Raw genomic sequence first — 21,914 nt, 5'->3', positions numbered from 1 at the left:
ACCTCCTTTACATTACAAAAAGGAGAAATTCTTGGATGATAGAAATGAAAAGGCCTCCTTTCTATATATAGGAGTCTAAAGGGTCATAACATAATCAGAGCCGACATAACAATAATAATGTAAGGGCATAATAATAACAATAGTGGGCTTCTATGGGGCACAATAGTAACAATATGGGCACTACATGGGTATATCAATATAATAAGTGGGTTGTACTAATAACAATAAGGGGTTACACTAGTAGTATAGGGGCCTAACAAAAGTTTGCTCAACAGAATTGCACAATTCTAAGGCCCAGCAAGCTGCTAGTCAGGATTGTGTAATTTCTAGAGGGGAAGGTTGGTTTCCCTCCAGATTTCCACAAATTCTTGAAGGAGCTTCTCAGCCTATTGCTAGACCATGTCCAGATGAAAATCTTGTGAGGGGAATGCATCAAGGTTGGGTCAACAGGCTATCTTTCTGGAAGAAAATCACTAGAGCTTGTGTACTTGATGAAGCAAGACATGTTGCTGTGAAGGTTGGTAGGGAGGCTCCAAAACGAAGCTAAGGAAAAATTTTGGAGGGTGGTTCTTGAACCCAGTTTAACTAAGTTATAGTAGCAAGTCCTAGAAGGATTTTGGTCTTCACAAAGGTAGATCTGAGCTATAGGAGCTTAAGAACCACTTATCACATGTCCCTGGATGTAGAAACCTAGTTCTAGCATCCCACAATATTGCTTCGGGTGAGACTATAGTCTGCGGTATGCAGGTTGTTGTTGAAAGGGCCAACAATTAGGGTTTCATTGGTTGACGTGAATAACTCTGAACCTGGGTCAGGACCCATTAAGCCAACAAATGGTTCCATTTCTGGGACTGGGATCTATCTGAGAGATGTGTGATAAATGGTTTATTACGAAGAAAGAGCTTGATAAGTGGATTGATTGAAAATTGCACGCATTCACAGCTCAGGAGAATGGGATCCCTAAATTATCCAAGGAGTATTGGTTACAAATATTTTTTGTATACAAACAAGACTGATGTGTTCTTCTTTTTCTTCCCTAAAGAACTATACTAGTGGTTCTCTAAATTAAACGATATTCAAGGGATGTGGAGGCTCGAAGGGCCTATAGTGTGGATTTCTGAACTTGTGCGACATCTGGGAGCATCAAAAAGCAATATCATGTGGGTTGTGGATGACTGGGTTGATCACACATTGGGAATTTTTGTGACTTATTTAATGATCGATAGAAATATCAGCTATAGCAAAGTGGAGCAAAGGATCTTTAGAGGACCATGAGGTAAGTATTTTAACTCACTAAATACTTGGATTAAAATGTTGTTATGTTAAAGGAGGGTTATGCAGTTACCTTGATGTTTGGGGCTACCCAAAGAGGGAGATTCTTTAGAAGAAATGGAGGATCTAGCCCAGAATATAGTCTGCTCATTGAACCCCCTTCAAGCGACGATGAAGGGGCAATGTTGAATATGCTATGAAGTGCATTTTAGCTAATAATGTAGGGTATCGCAAGGATACCTCATCCATCCACTCCACCTCTGCCTCCATCTCCACCTCATGCACCTTCACCTATGCCTCCACCTCCACCCCCACCATTCAACATGGAAAACACAATGATGTTGATTTTTAAAGAAGCAAGAACCAAAGATCTTGAATAGTTCTGGTTTGTCACAGATGTTGTTTGGACATTGCAACATATTAAGAATGATAATATTAAGAAAGTGCAATTGGTTACAGCCTTACAGGACCACACATTAACATGGTATATCAAGTATTGCAATAATAACCCCAACGTGACATTGGCAAATACTGAGCTAGATTTGAACAAGGAGTTCAATAAGCCTAAGTCAGAGGCACAATCAGTAATTGAATTTAATGAAATCTGACAGAAGGTCGATGAGGACTTTGATCATAGCTTGAAATGCCTGATCAGGTAGGCTAATATGCAAATCTCATATACCCAACATCATCACTAGTTTATAACATCGCTCTTGCCACACTTAAGAATACCTCTGTCACAATAGAAAATAGTAACGCAAGTGAAATATGTGGAGATCGCGATGAGGCTGGATGCATCGCTTATTCAAGATATGAACCTTAGGGTACAATAGATTCATTTGCAATTGGAAATTCTGCACTTGGAGTTGCAAAGCTTGAAGAAAGGAAGGGAAGCTCAGTCGGAGGTGCACGCTAAGATTTGGTGTCTGAAATGTAAGAGCCATGGACATGATAAGGACCGTTGTCCAGTCTTTAAGAATTATATTATAGGAGGAGGGCATGTGCCCCTAAAACCTGAAAATAATGTTGGTACGAGCGTGGGAGCTGTGCTATTTTTTAGGTTTCATGACAACATGCTACTAATAACTGTCATCTATTGCAGAAGTTTGTATAGACCCCATAACAGTTATTTTGTAATTTCTATAAGTCTGTAGGGCACGATGAATGCCATTGTAGAATTTATGAGTTGATGATGGATAGGACCCCTACCTACAAAATGCAGGTAGAGAACCGGCCTCAGGATCAAGGTAGAGGAGCAGCACCTATAGGATTCCAATGCTGAGGACGAGGAAGAGGTGCTGGACCAAGGCAAGGGAATGGGCAGATAATATGTTATAATTGTGGTGAAGCAGGGTATTTCGTGCAAGATTGTACAACCCCACGCACCCCTCATGTCAGTATTGTAGAGAGTTTGACCATTTCATAGAGGAACGTTTGGTCCTTATGGCAAATATGCAAGAGAAGAAGGCACAACCCCAACAACCTACACAGAACCTTCAGATGATGAGGGTTGAGCCATGCGAAGAGGATCATAGCATAAATATTGTGTTACGAAGTGGTATGACGACTGGTGTAGGTAAGGGTAAGTAGCCCAAGGAAGACAGATGGGTACGCAAGGCTGCTGAGAAGTAGGAAGACTTTGATCTAAATCATGCAAAAGAGACTTTCTTGGAAGCAAAGAAGAACTTCGATGAGGCCTCTACCTTAGGAAGTTAGGAGAAAATTCTAGACACTAATGCAACTCAAGGGTTACATCCTTCAATATTAGATACCTTTCTGAAGACTTGTATGAAGTTATTGCATGATTAGAAAGTAGTCAAAGGCTTGCAAGACTTAATAGACAAGTGTGCTAATAAGGAAAAGACTCCTACTAAAAAGTGCATGGTACGAAATATTGGTAAGCATAAGGCATGAACGGGGCACAAGATGAGGCTAACCACACAGATAGGGGAATATGAAATGGACTAGGCAATCTTAGGTCTTGGGTCTAATGCGAATGTCTTGCCTAAGTAGACATGGGAAAGGATTGGGAGACCTATGTTGTAGTGGTCTCCTATTCAATTGCGCATGGAAAATGAGCAGAAGATTATTCCAGTGGGGCACTTATATGGGGTAATGGTGGACATTGAGGGTGCGAGTGCACTAGCTGACTTTGAGGTCATCAAGATAGTCGATGATAGTAACCCATACCCTATGTTGCTTGGAATTGATTAGGATATTGATATGAACATGGTAATTAATTTGAAGAAGTGGAAGATGTCATTTGACAAGAAGTTGCTCAGGGTTCTAGTGCCACTAGACCCTATAGAAGGAGTGTGTTATATTGAACCTATGCGTGACTATGTAGAAAGCGATGATGATCTAGATTAGATAGACAAGATAACAATGCGAGATGAGGATTGGATCAATCCTACAACTAGTAGATGATTACATGGGACAAGGATAGATCCTGCGCCTCAGATTTAGATGAAGAGCTTGAACACTAGCAAAATAAACTACATGAAGTATGTACGCTCCGTTGCAATATGATGACCATGTCACTGAGGTGCGTCAAGATTGAGGTAAGAGATATTATGCATTATGATGGTTTAACTAATGTGGAACTATTTTTAGATGAATTTGAAAGAGAAGTACTGGAAGAGCATCGATTCCAGGCACTGGAATTGGTGCTACATGCTACACCTACTCGTTTCTAGGGTACGCACAAGGAGAGCATTACTAGATGGAGAGAATATAAAAGAATGAGGAAGTTAAGGTTTGGCTATGCTAATACTAGAATGAAATAAAAATATAGTAGGAAGGATGATCCACATGATCATTTAGCATGATGGACTAAAGCCGAAGGAACAAAACCACAACCAGAATGGTGTTGGAAATAATACTGAGAGGGGGGGGGTGAATCAGTATTATCAAGTCACTTATTTTCTTTTTCAAACCCAGATCATATATGCTACTTCAGTTAGATAAAACCGTGTATATATGCAACTACAGAGAAGGAAACCCGCGTATGCAATGCAGACTTATAATTTAATTTATCTTACTGATGTTAATCATTAATCTGTGTATTAGGATCAAATGAACAGTAACCAGAAACAGTAAAACAGATCTGAAGACAATCACACACACAAGAACACAAGATATAAGGTGGAAACCCAATGTGGGTGAAAACCACCTGCTGCAATTCATCTCTATCTTCTTTTAATTAGAAACATCTTTTTACAATGTACTGGTGCAGTCCTTTACCAGTACGCAAGCTGCAACCTGCAGAGAGCTACAACCCTCTCTCGTTCTCCAGCTTCTCCTGGAAGGGAGCTACAACCCCCTTAGCTCTTGCACTAGCCAAGATACTAGTACATAGGTGCTGGCCTACAGAAGGCTACAACATTCTCTTTCTTCCAGGGACCACGTTTCATAAATTTTCAGACTGGATCCACATCAATCAAACATCAAGAATTTCTGCATAAAATCACCTTTTTACCAATCAAAACTGAATCAAAATAAACACTTCTCTGATAGCTGTACCCAGAACACAGTAACTGTAACCACACACCAATTCTAAACCCAGACCACTGCAGCAATAAATAGAAGCAGCTAGAACATAAATCAAGAGATCTACGCTACTTCACTGTTCAGAAACCTGCATGTATACGCTTCTGTGTCAACGACAACCTACGTATACACTTCTTCCCCTTACCCAAACAGTGTGTATACATGCCTTCGCTTCACTGAACCTGTGTATAGATCTATAAAGGATAATTCATTCTTTTCAAACATTTAGACATTAGTTAACCCAAATTACCAGATTTATAGATCAAGCATGCGCCACATATGACAGATCAAAATCATACAAAGATACTATCATTCAAGCCTAAAGATTATGACCCATAAATAGAACTTATCCTCCTCTTTGTGCTAAGGTTCCTCCTTCATTCAGATTCAGATCTACACCATAACCCCAATCACCAATATTTTAGATCTAGTACTTATTAGATATTCAATTAATTCAGATGATTCTTGCCAAATGATCTCCTTCCTCTTTTATAGTCTTAGGCCTTTCACAATACCACGGTCCAAAACCATAATAAAACAATACCATGGACCCAATACTTGGGATCAACACTTCTGACGAGATACCATGGTCCAAAACCATAGGTTCAAATACCAAGGACTAACTACCATGGACCAAAAGTAAGTTCTCCAACATATACGCGCATTTCCTTGCGTGAAAGTGCGTGTATACGCATACGCTCCTTTGTAACATCTAACCCGCGTGTATACGCGTCTTCGTCTATGTGAACTTGCGTATATGTCTTTTCCTTCATTCTAAATGCCTGAACTGAGATCTGTCACCAAAGAGAGTTGCCATCAAGTACAACACTTGTGCCATAGCTCGAAACCTGTGCCATAATGCTAACAATCTCCCGCTTTGGACTTGATGGAAACCCCAAGATCCTCAAAGTCATTCTCCCCCTTTGTCATCAAGGGCAAAGGGTTGTGCTGCCCCTGAGTACATGCTGAAATCTCTGTGTTGTTGTGCTGACCATGCTCCCCCTAACTATAGGCAAGATCTGCAAAAAGATGTTCTTCAAGAAGAACCATGACTTATACATCATAAAAGACCTTCCTATCATCAAAAGACTCAATACATACATCCATCACCCAACCAAGTGGGGATCATCCACCAACCAAGTGGGGATACAACAGAAATTTACATATGACAACCAAGTACATTACATCTTCGTCCCAGGCATAGTGGGGAAACCAAAATAGGTTGTTACATGACCTTGACACCATAAAAGAGATACATGACATAGAGATGAAATATCTAGAGCAAGACTTATGAAAGTCACCAATAACTGTTATCAGCAGCATCTATCATTCAGATCAGCAACCAGGATTTCCTTATGTTCTCCCTTTGTCTTTGTTCCACCTGAAACCAACAACAGCTGTGAACTAGAAACAAAAGCTTCTAAGATAATGCCAACATTAGAAGTTTATCTGCTCCCCCTAAACCTGTGCCAGATGGTCTCTGTCAGACCCATATCAAAATATCTTCAACCAGAGCCTGTCCCTACAGATATCCATCAAATCTCCATATACGCGACTGTCTCTACACAAACTTGCGTATGTACGTGGATCCTCCTCAGGCAACTCACGTACACCCATATTTCTTTGAAACAAACAAGTTTTAACTGCAAGATGATGCATCAACTACTCCCAGCTTCTGTCTGAGGTATTCAAAATTTTCCCTGGGCAGTGGTTTGGTGAGAATATCAGCAACTTGTTCCTTAGAAGGAACATACTCCAATTTGACCTTTTGTTCCAACACTTGTTCCCGGAGAAAGTGATACTTGATCGGTATGTGCTTGGTCTTTGAATGCATGACTGGGTTCTTTGAAATACTGATTGCACTTGTATTATCACATAAGATGGAGATAGGTGGTGTACAAGTGATTTGAAAATCCTACAAGGTTTGCATCATCCAAAGGAGTTGAGTGTAGCAAGATGCAGCAACCACATATTCCGCTTCAGCTGTAGATAAAGCAATCGAACTTTGTTTCTTGCTAAACCAAGATACTAATCTGGAACCCATAAAGAATGCACCACCACTTGTGCTCTTTCTGTCATCCATGCTTCCAGCCCAATCTGCATCTGTATAAGCATGAAGAGTGAGATCTATATCACTAGGATACCATAAGCCATAGTTTTGAGTTCCTTGAAGATACTTTAAAATTCTCTTCACTGCCTGAAGATGAGTTTCCTTTGGATTTGCTTGAAATCTTCCAACTATTCCCACTACATGCATGATGTCTGGTCGGGTACCTGTCAAATAAAGTATACTTCCAATCATAGATCTATAGGTTGGTTGATGCACTGCTGTTGATTCATCATTTGCACTGAGGCTGCATCCTGTAACCATGGGGGTACATACTGGTTTTGCATCTTCCATGCCATATTTCTTCAAGATCTGCTTGAGATACTTGATTTGAGACAAAAAGATACCACCTTCATTTTGTTGGATTTGCAATCCAAGAAAATATGTCAGTTCTCCAAGCAAAGACATTTCGAATTCTTTCTGCATCACCAAGGCAAAGCTTTGAATCATAGCTTCTTCATTGCTACCAAAGATAATATCATCTACATACACAACAACCATTAGCAATTTGTCATTTTCAATTTTTATATAAAGATTGCTATCTGCTGATCCTTTTGAAAAACCTTGTTGATGAAGATATTTTTCCAAACGGTAGTACCAAGCCCTTGGATCCTATTTAAGACCATATAGAGCCTTTTTTAGTCTGCATACAAGATTTGGATCATTCCCAAGAATGAAACCATCTGGTTGCTCAATGTACACTTCTTCTTCTAAGTCTCCATTCAGAAAGGCCGATTTCACGTCCATTTGAAATACTTTGAACTTCTGAAAGCTAGAGAGAGAAAGGAACATTCTGATGGCCTCAAGTCTAGCAACGGGAGCAAAAGTTTCTTCAAAGTCTATTCCTTCTTGTTGAGCATACCCTTTACAGACAAGTCTGGCCTTGTTTCTAATCACTTCCCCATTTTCATTCAACTTATTTTTGAAGATCCATTTTGTCCCTATGACATTCTTATCTTTTGGTCTAGGAACCAACTCCCAAGTGTTATTCTTTTCGATATGCTCAAGTTCTTCATCCATTGCCTTGACCCAACATTCATCCTTGCATGCTTCTTTTACATTTTGTGGCTCAGTGGAGGAGAGCAAGGCCAAATATCTTGAGGCTTCTGCAATTGTTCTTCTTGTTTGTATACCTGCCTCTTTCTGCCCCAAAATTTTAGATTCTGGATGATTCTTCTGAACGTACCTGGATGGAGTCTTCTCTTTTATTCTTATTTGTTCTTCCGGTGCCTCTTGAGCTTCTTCTTCATCACAGTTCTGATTTGATGTTGAAGGATAGTCTTCATCATCTTCAAAATCTTCGGAATTCACTTGCTTAGGAATGTTTCCTTCTTCAACAACCACTACATCAATGTTGTCAACAATTCTTCCAAGTCTTTTGTTGTAACACTTATATGCTTTGCTGTGAGGATAATAACCAAGGAGAATGCCTTCATCTGCTCTAGGTTCAAACTTGCCAAGATGTTCATAATTATTCTTAATATAGCATTTGCTTCCAAAGATTTTGAAATGATTTACCGAAGGAGTCTCACCATACCAGAGCTCATGAGGAGTTTGAGTGTTGTTCACGCAGACATTTGTTTTGTTGAGAATAACAACCGCAACAAATGCAGCTTCACCCCAGAAGGTTGCGGGAGTTCTAGACTCATCAAGCATAGCACGAGCCATTTGTTCAACCGTTCTGTTCATCCTTTCCACTACTCCATTTTGCTGAGGAGTCCTAGCTGTAGAGAATTCCCTTCTTATTCCATGTTCTTCACAAAAATTGAAAAATTCATTTGAGGTAAACTCCCCACCTCTATTAGACCTGAGGCACTTAATTTTGTGATCTGATTCATTTTTGACCAAGGCTTTGAAAGATTTGAATTTTTCGAAGGCTTCGTATTTGTGCTTCATAAGTCCTATCCAAACCATCCTGGAGAAGTCGTCAATGAATAATATAAAGTATTCTTCTCCTCGAGGTGACCTTTTCCTAGATGGACCACATACATCTGTATGGACTAGTTCAAGAGGCCTGCTAGCTGATCCTTCCTTCTCAGGGAAGTTAGTTCTAGTTTGCTTACCAAACTGACATGATTTGCATATTTTATTGTTTGGAATTCTGATGTCTGGAAGACCACGAACTGCCTGGTACTTGCATGCTTTCCTTATATGTGAAAAGCTTAGATGCCCCAACCTTCGGTGCCATAACCAGTGTTCATCATTTTTCCTCAAATAGCATTGTTTTTGTCCTTCTCCAAATATGTATAAATTATTTGGAGTTCTTATGCCTTTGATCACTGTTTTTCCTGTATCAAGATCATGAACACTACATCCATTTGATCGAAATATTACCTCAGTTCCTTAATCGCACATCTTACTGACACTCAGTAGATTATGCTTCAGGCCATCAACATACAAAACATTTCCAGCTTTGACTTTTTCTTTCAACTGAACAGTGCCTTTTCCTTTTATGACTGCAGGGGCATCATTTCCAAACGAAACCTTCTTTGCTTTTTCTAAAGCACTATATGATTGAAGTTTTTCTTTATCACCTGTCATATGCTTCGAACATCCACTGTCGATGTACCATTGATTTTCTTGTCCTTCTGCATATAAGGCTATCCCACATCTTTCTAGTTGTGGTTCCTTCATTCTCCATGTTCTGGCACTTGAGGCTTGTTCCTTCTAAGTTGTCTACCAAAACTTGCTCCTGCATTCAGAATCTTCATGACCGAAGTTATTACAAATAGAACATTCAATTTCATTTTCAAGGGCAGGAAAGTTGTTATAGGTCCTTTTCAAGATCCTAGTCATACTTCTTTGTTTTTGAGCTTCTCTAGTCATGATTGTCTTATAGGCAACACATTGGGCTGCTTTGTGGCCAAAGTTATGACAAGAAAAACATTGGCCATTGAAGAAACTCTTGCGATTATCAAATCTACTAGCCAAATGATTGTAGTTTCTACTGACATCCATTCTTGAGGCAAATTGGGAAGATTTTACCTGTGGCTGGTGTGGCTTTTGTTTGTCCTTAAAGTAGATTGCCCCCGATTTTCCTGATAGTCCTTGTTTATTCTTGAGTTAAACTATCCCTGATTTACCTAATGATTTCTATTAGGCCTTTGCTTGCTCCTCCTTGCTGCATCAAGATAACTTTTGGAGGTGGATGCTTGAGATGCTTCTCCATTATATCCCAGACCTGTCTTGATTAGTGGAGAACGCTGCACATTGATAATCTCATCCAGAGTTTCAGATCCTTTAACAAATTTAAGATTAAGAGCTTTTGTTTTCTCAATCTCTTTTCTAAGACCAACAATTTCACATTCTACCTTTTCAAGAAGTTTTTCTTTTTCAGCAAGTTGGAATTGAAGAGTATCAATGATCACATTCTTCTCTTCTAAACATATTTTGAGTCTAGAAATCTCTTCATAAAGACCTTCTTCATCTCTAGCATCCACAAAATCATCATCTTCAAAAGCCATTAAGAATCTATAATTGTTACCTTGTTCATCTTCCTCACTATTTGAAAGTCCATCATTGTCTTCATGAGTGTAGTAACTTTTCTTAGTTACATTTTGTTTCTTGTTCCATCTAATAGGTCCCTTCCCCTTGTCAATCTTATCCTTATGAGGACATTTGGCAACATAGTGACTGACTCTTCCACAAGCAAAGCATTTGAAAGGTAACTTACCTCGGAATCTTCTAGCACCCCGTTGAAGGTTCTTGACAAAATTTGATTCTTCTTCTTCTTCTGACACATGTCCTGACTCATAGTAGTCTCCTTTGCCTAAAGCCTTGAAGGCAGCTTCTCTCTTGTCTGATGGTCTTCCTTTCCTCATTTCACAAGCAGTTAGAATTCCGTGCAGCTGTGACATGGTAAGGTTTTGTAGATTCTCTTTTTCTTCTATTGCAGAAACTTTAGATTCAAACCTAGGGGACAAAGATCTTAGAACTTTTTCAACCACAACAACCTCTTTTATTTCTTCACCCAAGTTTTTCATACAATTAACAATCTCATCTACACGAAGGAAATAGTTAGCCACACTTTCATCATTGTGCATTCTGAGATTTTCATACTGAATTCTGAGGGTTTGAAGTTTTGCTCATTTTACTTGTTCATCTCCTTCATAGTTCAGAACAATCTTGTCCCATATTTCTTTTGTGGATTTATACTGCATAACCTTGATGAATTCTGATTGAGATAGACATCCTAATAGGGTATTGACAGCCTTTGCATTTATTTCATATTTCTTCTTCTCAGCCAGATCTGTAGGAGTTGTTGATGGAAATGAGTACCCTGCATCTATGATATCCCAGAATTCTATACCAAGAGATTGAAGATAGGCAGTAACTCTTACCTTCCAATATATGAAGTTTGTCCCATCAAAAATTGGTGGCCTGATAGATGCTTCTCTCTCGTAGTTGCTCATGATGATGGATCTTCCTTCAAGCGATCAAACTTCTTCAGAAGGACCTACTCTGATACCAATTGTTGGAAATAATACTGAGAGGGGGGGGCAGTGAATTAGTATTATCAAGTCACTTATTTTCTTTTTCAAACCCGGATCATATATGCTAATTCAGTTAGATAAAACCGCATATATACGCAACTACATAGAAGGAAACCCGCATATGCAATGGAGACTTATAATTTAATTTATCTTACTGATGTTAATCATTAATCTGTGTATTAGGATCAAATGAATAGTAACCAAAAATAGTAAAACAGATCTGAAGACAATCACACACACAAGAACACAAGATATAAGGTGGAAACCCAATGTGGGTGAAAACCACCTGCTGCAATTCCTCTCTATCTTATTTTAATTAGAAACTTCTTTTTACAATGTACTGGTGTAGTCCTTTACCAGTACGCAGGCTGCAACCTGTAGAGAGCTACAACCCTCTCTCGTTCTCCAGCTTCTCCTGGAAGGGAGCTACAACCCCCTTAGCTCTTGCACTAGCCAAGATACTAGTATGTAGGTGCTGGCCTACAGAAGGCTACAACCTTCTCTTTCTTCCAGGGACCACGTTTCATAAATTTTCAGACTGGATCCACATCAATCAAACATCAATAATTTCTGCATCAACCAATCACCTTTTCACCAATCAAAACTGAATCAAAATAAACACTTCTCTGACAGTTGTACCCAGAACACAGTAACTGTAACCACACACCAATTCTGAACCCAGACCACTGCAACAATAAATAGAAGCAGCTAGAACATAAATCAAGAGATGTACGCTACTTCACTGTTCAGAAACCTGCGTGTATATGCTTCTGTGTCAAAGCCAACCTGCGTATACGCTTCTTTCCCTTACCCAAACAACGTGTATACGTGCCTTCGCTTCACTAAACCTGCGTATAGATCTATAAAGGATAATTCATTCTTTTCAAACATTTAGACATTAGTTAACCTAGATTACCAGATTTATAGATCAAGCATGCGCCACATATAACAGATCAAAATCATACAAAGATACTATCATTCAAGCCTAAAGATTATGACCCATAAATAGAACTTATCCTCCTCTTTGCGCTAAGTTTCCTCCTTCATTCAGATTCAGATCTGCACCATAACCCCAATCACCAATATTTCAGATCCAGTACTTATTAGATATTCAATTAATTCAGATGATTCTTGCCAAATGATCTCCTTCCTCTTTTATAGTCTTACGCCTTTCACAATACCACGGTCCAAAACCATAATAAAACAATACCATGGACCCAATACTTGGGATCAACACTTCTGACGAGATACCATGTTCCAAAACCATAGGTTCGAATACCAAGGACTAACTACCACGGACCAAAAGTAAGTTCTCCAACATATACGTGCTTTTCCTTGCATGAAAGTGCGTGTATACGCATACCCTCCTTTGTAACGTCTAACCCACGTGTATACACGTCTTCATCTAGGTGAACCTGCGTATATGTCTTTTCCTTCATTTTGAAAGCCTGAATTGAGATTTGTCACCAGAGAGAGTTGCCATCAAGGACAACACTTGTGCCATAGCTCCAAACCTGTGCCATAATGCCAACAAATGAGTGCATATATTCTGTCATACGCCAGATACGATCCCAATGAACTGGTATTTGGAGATGGAGCTTTGCCATGGAATGAATGAATGGGACATTTTAAGGGAGAGTTGTGTATTAGCCTTTAGCTTCAAGGATGGGTTGAGCATATTGATGAGGCACTACAAGAAATTAAAGAAGTTATATTTAGAATGTCGAAGGAACTGGTAGAATGGACTCAGCCAGATTGGAGTACACAGCTCCACCACATGATGGAATGTTATAATGTGATTGCTGAAGAAGGGGATGATCCGTGGAATATTACCATTCCTGAAGCTGAAGGACAACGTGAAATCGAAGGAACAAAGGTGGCGATCCAAAATATATGAGAGCCTTTTAAAACTTGATAGGTAAACATTGGATCTAAAGAAGAACCCAAGTTTGCAAAGATAGGAGACTATTGGGATGAGGGTATGGTTGATAAGGTAGCTAAGTTGTTGCGTGAGTTCCAAGACTTATTCCCAACGAAGTTATCAGATTTGAAAGGGATTGTCAGCGATTTAGGTATTATGAAGATCACATTGAAACCAGATTCAAAGCCTATTAAGTAGTGACCTTATTGACTGAATCCAAAGTATAAGGAGAAGGTGCACCTAGAACTAGATAAAAAGTTGGAAGCTGGTATCATCGAGCCCGTAGAAGAATCAAATTTGGTAAGCACAATGGTTGTACAAGAAAAGAAATAAAAGGGTGAGATCCGCATATGTGTAGATCTGTGGAAGTTGAATGATGCTTGTGTGCATGATCCGTTTCTCACACCATTTACTGACAAAGTATTAGAGAATTTTGGCAAAGAGGAGGCGTATTCATTTATTGATGGGTTTTCAGGTTATCATCAAAAAAAGATCGTGCCAAAGGATCGAAGAAAAACAACCTTCATGACTAAGTGGGGATTCTTTCAATATACAGTTATGCCATTCAGATTGAAGAATGTGCCTGCAGTATTTTCCCAGGTAATGATCGCGGTGTTCAAAGAGTTCATTCATAAATTCCTAGAAGTATATTTTGATGATTGGACTGTGTTTGGGTTGGTGAAGCACCATGTTTCAAGTCTGTGCCTCATGCTGGATACATGTTGAAGGTATCAGATTTCATTGAACTTAAAGAAATGTATATTATGTGTGCCTTTTGGGATTTTTCTCAACCATGTTGTCTATAAGTAGGGATTGATGGCGGACCCTGTGAAGGTCGCTGTAATTGTGAACTTGGAAGCACCTAGGAATGTGAAATAGTTGCACGTGACATTTGGGCACACTGGGTACTACAGGAAGTTTATCAAGGTGTATTCCTAGATAACCACGTTGATGGAGAAATTCTTAAAGAAGGATGTGATGTTTTGCTAGGATGAAGACTGTGAATGCAACTTGGATGTACTAAAGGAGAATATGGTGACAACGCCTATCCTGGTGTTTCCAAACTGGAAAAAGGATTTTCATGTGCATGATGATGCATCTTGTATTGCGTTAGGAGTTGTATCAACACAGGCAGGTGAAGGGGAGATTGACCATATCATAGCTTTCACAAGCATGAATTTATCCAAAGCTGAGAATAATTACTGTACTATAGAGTTTGAAGGGTTGATGATGTTGTATGTGCTACAGAACTTTAGACATTATTTGTTAGGAGGACACTTTAAAATTTATAAAAATAACTCCACGCTGAAGTACCTGGTCAATAAGCTTGTGTTGGGGGGGGGGGGGGAGAGGAAGATATGCAGATGGTTATTATTGTTCTAGGAGTATGACTTGGAAGTAATTGTGGAGCCTAGATTACTAAATGTGGTTCCAGAACATTTATCTAGGATTGAAATAGGTGAGGAAGCAAGTAGTTTGGAGGAAGTATTACCAGACATGTAGCTCTTTTGCGGTGTGCGTCATGGAAAATCATTTCACCAATATTATTCAGTTCTTAAGAATGGGAACAACTCCAGAATGTTATTCCACTCAACAAAATAAGGAGCTAGTAGTGTGTGGTGCAGATTTTTCAGTTATTGCGGGTCATTTATATAAGATGGGATTGGATGAGATATTACGTAGGTATGTTCCAGATTTTATGTGCAGTGGTATCCTAGCTGAAGCTCATGGAGGAGTGGCAAGAGGCGACTACACAAGGAAGGCAACCATAGAAGATTTTGCATGTTGTTTTATAGTGGCCTACATTACATAAGGATTCTAAGCTGTACTGCAAGGTGTGCGATTCTTGCCAAAGGACAGCGAAGCCTTCACAAAGGGATGAATTTCCTTTACATCTTCAAGTTTCATTGCAGGTATTTGATAAATGGGCCATTGAATTTATAGTTCTTATACAATGACCAGGAAAGAAGATGGGAATGTGGTATATTATTACTGTAACAGAGTATTTAACTAGATGGGTGGAAGCACAACCAGTGAAGGATTGTACAATGGCCATTGCTGTGATATTTTTGTTTGAATATGTCTTAACAAGGTTTGGATGCCTGAATATTTTGATGAGTGATAGGGATACACAATTTTTGAATGAAAATATCAGCACGAAGTTGGAATAATTTCCAGTATATCATCATAATATCATGCCCTATCACCCATAGACAAATGGGATGGTGGAAGATTTTAATAAAATTTTGGAGCACTCTTTAAAAAAGGTATGCAATGCGCAAAGGATTAACTAGGACATGTGCGTGCCTATTGTATTATGGGCTTATAGGAAGACCTACAAGAAGTTGACAAGATAGATACAGTTCATGTTGGTCTATGGAACTGAAGCAGTAATGTCAATGGAGTATATTGTGCCAAGTTTATGGATTGCAACCTTGACTAAGATGGCGGACCACGAGACCTTGGAGGAATGGCTAGCGCAGATTGTGGACTTAGAAGAAGACCACTTCCTTCCAGGATTTCACCAGAAAGTGCAAAAGGAATGCCAGGAAACATGTCATGATCAACATATTAAGTTGTGCACGTTCAAGGTAGATGATTTGGTGTTGTTATATGATAGCAATTTCACGAAGTTTCCAGGAAAATTTCAAATGCACTGGTTGGGGCCATATGTTATTAAGGAGATCACGGATGGTGGCATAGTCCAGCTCATGAAGTTGAATGGAGAACCATTCCTAGGAAAAGTGAACGGAAGTACGCTGAAGTTGTACACAAGGGATCTTGCCCTTGCATGATGACTATATGGACGCAGGACAATCTTAGTAATCCAGGAAATTTCAAGGGATTGCAAGACTATAAACTACATTTCCCTACTAGGTGAAGAACAATGTAGAAAGGCTGCGTGACGGATGACATGGGTGCGATAGGTGAAGCTGCGCTGGATGAGATGCGCCATGGAGGATGGTGCCATGCAGGTGGGTCCAGAAATAGCCATTGAGGTCACTATTCATGATTTAATGGCTAAAAATTAGTTAATAGGAGTGGGTAGGCACTATTTATAGCAAAAATATTTGGAGATCTATCACCAAGAATGCATTTATTATCAAAATTTGGGGGAAATGGTTGGAATTGAATTCAAAATTTCCTATAAATTATGCGTGTTGGTCCAATGAAGAACACTTTGCATTCTAAGAGATAGTCCAGTGGTTTTTTGTTCGACACCTTGAATCATAAGGTTTGGGAAGACTTGATTTCCAGTCCAGTATTTGCAACGTTGTCTAAAATTGACCAAAGACTTGTTCTCTAGCAAAACACTGCCACAAATTATGCAAAAGCCATAAGTTTAGAAGTTGTTGTGTCTGACGTGCCTCACCCTAAGAGTTTGAGTATGGAAGATTCAACCCCTGTGCTTACCATGCTGAGGTCACCAAGGCCAAAGAAATCTATCACAAAAGAGAAGAAATCAGGCGCAAAGGAGAAGTAGAAGAAGCTAATTCTAGTGAGAATGTCATCAAGGAAGAACTGAGAGGTGTGACAAAAGGAGAAAAAAGAAAAACAGTTAGAGAAAGTGGTTGATTTGGAGGAGGAGGAGGAATACCAAGGCATACAAGAATTGGATGTCGAAGAGGTCAAGCCTATCTCACAAATCCCTGAGTATATCCCTCCACGGAAGGGAAATACCAAGCTTGCCAAAGACCCTGACTGTGGTAAATTCTCACTTTCAACTCCCCTATTGCCTAAACAAGTGGAATTTGAAGGCACACCATTAGCATGAATTCCTGTGCTGAAAATGGAGGATTGGGACCTCACAGACCATGAGAGGTTCCCACATTTGGAAACAATCAAATACATGACAAAAATAAGCTATGAAGAGATGAGTGTGATGTGATTGAAGCCCATGAAGTGGGTCAGATGTGTTGAGCAAGCGGGGCTGCTTTACATGCTTTGTGTGTTGCATTTTCATAGATCGACAATCAACATAGTGTGTGTGTGCCAGCTCCTCGCGGTGGTGCACAATGGGTGCTTATAGCTTGGGGAGCCCTTCCCAATCACTGACATGTTAATCCATCATATAACAAAGCTTCCCTACAAAGGGGCAGACCCTACCAAGGATTTTGGAGGGAAATATGGGGAAAATCAATTGGCAGACAAGATGAAGGAAAAGTATGGGCTTGTTATGAAGTTGCGCGGATATTCTATCCATTCTATTCATGACCAAATGGTGTAGTTTTCCACCCAAATTATTACAGGAAAAATTATGAGGAAGTGCCATGTAGACAAAGTTCTGGTGCTGATAGTATCACTAGCAACACAATGCGTGAAGGGCATCCAATACAATTGTACAAAGTATCTATGCAAGGAGTTTCTCGTAAGCTACCGAGAAGCCTAGGAGGAAAAAAATTTGTTTCATTATGCTTGGCTTTTATTATCTATTGTTTTGGTAGCTTGGAGATTGCTAGAGGACAGTCAGTTCCCCCCACAGAAGGAAGATTTAACTGAGGCAACACAGTTCGCCTCATTGTGGTCTATAAAGGATCCACAAGGATCAAGGAGTCAAAAATTTTCTATATTCTCATTGAGATGGACCTTAATATGGTTATCAGTCAGAGGCCAAGGTTGTACCCAACCTTGTTCATGCAATTGATGGCATACATAGAGTTCAAGGATGATTTCCACAATGTGTCGATTAGATCGCGGAAGGACCCAAAGCACACATGGCACAACTTTCCCTACTTAGTCTCTGCAATGGGTGTGCAAGAGATTATGGGGTATTGGCCAGGAGAGTGGCACGAAACCACGGGGTTTGATGTAGGCACTAGCAAAGGTGTGGAAATTTCTATTGTGCAGAAGCATAAGGACACAACTCAGAAAGTCGCGCGCACTCTTGCTGAGCAGAAGAGGAAGGAAGCTACTGCTAAGGTAGCTGAGGAAGAAGAACATGGAGAGAATGAATGTGATGCCAAATATCAGGCAGAAAAAGAATGTTAGAATACAAAAGAAGGTGAAAATTTGACCTCACAGCACACACATGAACAAGAGCTATCAAAACAAGGAGGAGGCAGTGGTGAGGAGCAGAGCACTCCTTTCACCCTCAAGAGGAACAAGGTGCTGCTGAAGTTTATAGGTTAAGCTTGGGGGTCTACATAGAAAAATTGAGGTGCCAGCTAAGTGACTCGAGGGCAAATCACGATCTTTGAGTTGGGGGCTTGTTGGACTACAGTCCCTAGGGTTAGTTTTGTGGTTAGTTAACCCAAAGTTTTGTACAAATTTTTGTAAAAGATGTTAAGTCTCCATGAAATGTGAATGTAGAGCGCACAGATAGATAGGAGTCAAAGGGGTCTTAGCCCCTTCTTTGGATAGATATATAAGTCAGTTTTGAGACTCACCCATGGTCTCCAGACTATGGTATTGTATTGAGAAGGCTATATATTTGATTCATAGCGAGTATAGAAGAGGTAACTTAGAAATAAGTAAGCTAAGTCAAGATAGAGACTATTTTGGGCAAGTGTTAAGGATGGAAGGCTCTGCTTCCTGTACTTAGGTGAGAGGGGAGGCTCCTGCAGCTAAGTGCGTAAGGTACAAGAGTCTGTAATCTGAAAATTGAAGATCAATAAAGATTCATTTTGAGAATTACTGTGCAATTTGAGGATTTCTGTTGATTCTGTTTATATTATATTCTGTCGCTCAATGATATGTTTTCATGAAATAATGTATGAATGCTGCACAAAATTGTTGAATCTATCTTATTTATGCATTGTTTAAGTAATTATTTGAGTTCGCAAAATTAAGGGTTCATTCTGCTATGTTTTCTAACGAATTGAATAGATCTGCGATAAATTAGATCTAGGGCTATTTATTAATGTGTGAAAGTAGGTAATTTTCCTATTTAGGGTCTACAAAGACTCGTTGTAGACCTTTGTGAAGGTCTTGAAGCTAGTTTACCTGAGTTATAGTAATTAGCCCTAGAAGGATGTCGGTTTACGCGAAGGTAGATCTGAGCTATAGGAGCTTAAGAACCACTTATCACATGTCCCTGGATACAGAAACCTGGTTTTAGCATCCCTGAATACTACTTCAGGTGAGACTGCAACCTGTGCTACATAGGGTTTTGCTGAAAGGGCCAATAGTTAGGGTTTTTTTGGTTGGCGCGAACAACTATGAACCTGGGTTAGGCCCCCTTAAGCCAACAATATCATATAGTTGTACAGTAAATATCCTCATTATTCAACTCTTTTACCAAAGAGATTTGTGACTTTTATATGTCCTTGAACTAATATCAAACTCAAGGCTGAGTTTCCTCTTGGAAAAATCATGAGGTTAGATGTGTCAAGAATTATATCCCAAATAATTATTTCACGTGGACTTCCATGAACAGGACACTGGGACAATGATCAAGATTTCTTTCATGAAGTGTCATTGTATGTACTTATGTAAAAAATATGTGTTTCCAGATAAAATCTATATGGTTTCTATTGTACACGGTTTCTTGTGTTTCTTTCTTTTAATCTTAACCTTCAACTATTTCTTAAGCTTTAATTTAAAGAAAATTGGTGGCCAGTTCTCATCAATTACAACAAAGCTCCATATGAAATTTAAGTTTGCAACAAAGCATGGAACTAGGTAGATAGGAAAGGTTGAAATAAGGAAAGGTATGCTTTGAATTCTTTTTAGTTGCAACAATCTTATTGTTAGGTGGAAATATTTGAAAAATTATCCCTTGTATCTAAAAATTGATGTGATTTCTTCCTTTATTGAAAATGGTAAAGGAGGAACAAAACTATTACTAACATAGCTTCTTGAACAGTGGCATATTCTAAACTATGAACATGTTTTCATGGGCATGTCACATGAAAATATTAGGAATGAAGTTATTATTCTGTTAATATAGGTAGGCACCCTATGTAAGTTTTACTTTTTCTATTAAGTCAAATGTTGGGAAGTTATGCAGAGATGCAACATGAAAATTTTGCAAGGAAACAAGTCAAACTTTGAGAATCCTTACACTAGCCATAGCTTTTACTGTCTCAAAAATTCAATATTAACTAAATTTAATCTTCAAGGATAGGAGAAGTTGAAGCTAAGTCTATTTGTAGTGTTTAATGAACAAAAATTAGTTTTCTAGTCATAGTAATGTATGGTTTTATGATGTTCTTAATGAGGGACTTCATCCTTCAAGGCAGTTGCTGAAATGAGGCATAGAGGCCATACTCTCACTGATTAGATTTTTTGATGTAAATAGTGTAATAATGGTTAGGTATGTTTCCAATTCAATATTCATCAGGTTATTTGATATGACCAAAGTGTAAAATATTGTGTCTAAAGCTTTCATGGAGGGTATAATAGTTACTTCGTTAATTTTTGTTTTTTGTAAATTTTCCACCAACAATATGTACTCAGCTCAAGGCCTCTTTCTCATGGTATTGTACAATTGGATTTTGTCCTGATGCATTTTTTCATTGGATTGTGCCTCTTTCTCATTGTTATTTTTGTCCTCAACATTATATTTTTTTGCAAAAATCCAATAGTTGAGGAAATTTTTTTTTGCATCAGGTTACTCCATTTATTATGTTAATCTTTCCATGGTTATTTGACTCTAAAAGGAGTCAAACAAGTATTCAGAAATTTGGATTCTCTTCTTTGTAAAATACTAATTCATTTTTGTCATTTATATCAAAGGCAATGTAAATAAGATAGTGCATTTGAACAAAAGGTTGAGCCTCAAGAGTTTTTGTTGCAATCTTATTTACATTGCTTGTGATATAAATGAAAAAATGAATTAGTATTTTATAAAGAAGAGAATCCATATTTTTGGACATTTGTTTGACTCCTTTTAGAGTAAAATAAAAATGGAAATATTAACATAATAAATGGAGTAACCTGATGTAAACATAATTGTCCTCAACTATTGGATTTTTGTCATTATTATTTTTGTCATAGTACTGTACAATTTTATTTTTTCATGATGCATTTTTTCATTGGATTGGGCCTCCTTCTCATTTTTATTTTTGTCCTCAAACATTGGATTTTTTCAATATGTCGGAGAATGTTGTGGGAGTGAAATTTCTAGTTTTTCCACATTTGAAGATAGTGATTTTCACCAAAATATATGTTTTAAGAAAGCACAAAAATACAAAGTTTTCAATTTATTATTATGTGGAAAATTATTGGATGATCATATTACTAAAAAGTTTCACTAAATTTTGGAAATGAAACAAATTAATTGTATGAAAACTTTGCAGGTAAAATTTACACAAGGGATAATTAAAGGCTAGAATTCAAGATTAATATTGGAGAGGAAACATGAAGGGTAGATATCATCCTTATAGTCATGGAGAATAAGTTGGAGGTTTTAATATTAGTGTAGAAAATGAGGAGATAGAATCTAATGAGTACAAATAAAATATTGAATCATTATAATAGGTAGAAATGATGAGGAGCTCGAAGTTGGAGGTGTGAGCTATAACATTGATAACACAAGAACGTTAAGGACTCAAGAGAAGAAAAATCATTTGAACACATAACTAATATAAAGCTTAAATCTGTTGTAGAGGAAAATGAAGAATGATTCACT

The sequence above is a fragment of the Pinus tabuliformis genome, chromosome J, assembly GCF_031772625.1.
Source record: "Pinus tabuliformis cultivar Carrire ecotype Pingquan chromosome J, CPIR1, whole genome shotgun sequence".
NCBI lineage: Eukaryota > Viridiplantae > Streptophyta > Pinopsida > Pinales > Pinaceae > Pinus > Pinus tabuliformis.
The sequence above is the reverse complement of the archived record's forward strand: the minus strand, read 5'-3'. Positions refer to the sequence as shown.